This window comes from Propithecus coquereli, unplaced genomic scaffold (genome assembly GCF_000956105.1).
Source record: "Propithecus coquereli isolate 6110/MARCELLA unplaced genomic scaffold, Pcoq_1.0 Scaffold184, whole genome shotgun sequence".
Taxonomy (NCBI): Eukaryota; Metazoa; Chordata; class Mammalia; order Primates; family Indriidae; genus Propithecus; species Propithecus coquereli.
In genome coordinates this window covers 4,633,149-4,634,339 of record NW_012143190.1, presented here as the reverse complement: position 1 = coordinate 4,634,339, position 1,191 = coordinate 4,633,149, and the positions used below count along the sequence as shown (strand labels likewise).

The 1,191-nt window shown below is 38.5% G+C and overlaps 1 pseudogene across 1 annotated transcript; it reads left to right on the top strand.

Annotated features, from left to right (window-relative positions):
• Window positions 1-308: 308 nt before the first annotated feature.
• LOC105808944 lies at window positions 309-1,185 on the top strand (annotated as a pseudogene). The gene has a single exon (XR_001137410.1). The product of XR_001137410.1 is annotated as a non-specific lipid-transfer protein pseudogene (transcript).
• Window positions 1,186-1,191: the final 6 nt, after the last annotated feature.

Sequence of the window (1,191 nt, the reverse complement as noted above, 5' to 3'; positions counted from 1 at the left end):
CCACTGGCATAATAGAATGATATAATAATTTATTAAACAGAAAACTAAAAAGTAAAACCTTTCCCCTATATCTCTGACGTTAGACAAAGAGGTTAAATCAGGACATTCAGGTGCTAAATGAGCAGCCCCAAAAGGGTGGGCCTGCCCCTTTAGACTATTTAACCTACAAACAAACCACTTCCCTCCAATTAATAAATATTGTAAAGAACTCGTTAATACAACCCCAAGTAACTCAGGAAAAAACTATTCTGCTTCCAGCTCCAACTCCCCTCAAGGAAAGAGAATCAAAAAACTAGACATTGGAGGCAAGTTCCTGGTGCAAAGGTGGCCCTGCAGCATAATTTGGGCCTTGGAGGAGCTGCGGTTGTAACGATCTACAAGATGGGTTTTCCCAAAGCTGCCAGTTCTTTTAGAACTGATCAAATTGAGGCTATTCCAACCAGCTCTCCAGGTGAGGATTTAAGGCAAATCTTGTGTTTAAGGAGATTGAGAAGAAGCCTGAAGAGGAAGGGGAACAATTTGTGAAGAAAATTGGTGATATTTTTGCCTTCAAGGTGAAGGATGGCCCTGGGGGTAAAGAAGCCACCTGGGTGGTAGATGTGAAGAACGGCAAAGGATCAGTGCTTCCTAACTCAGATAAGAAGACTGACTGCACAATCACAATGGCCGACTCCGATCTACTGGCTTTACTGACTGGTAAAATGAATCCTCAGTCGGCCTTCTTTCAAGGCAAATTGAAAATCACTGGAAATATGGGTCTGGCTATGAAATTACAAAATCTTCAGCTTCAGCCAGGCAAAGCTAAGCTGTGAAGAACTCCCTTTGACTACTTTTGAAAATCAAGATGAAATATATAGATATATATCCATATATTTCATTGTCAGAATTTAGACTGAGATTACACATTGGAAAATTGTGTGAGATAGATTTGTTTTTAAATGGGTATGACCAATCCTGTTTTTCCTATGCTCTGTGTGAATAGAGCCTGATGGTGCACTACTACTTTGCTGAATTGCATACAACTGTGCATTACAAAGTTAATATGGTAATTACGGTTTGGGGTAAAACTGAGTTTCAGAATAAAATTAGGAACAGTAAAATCCAAAAAATTATGTAAACAAAAGCTCTTGTTTTGTTTATAAAGTATATTTAAGGATTATTCTGCTGAAGTTTCAGTTTAAGAGTTTTCCT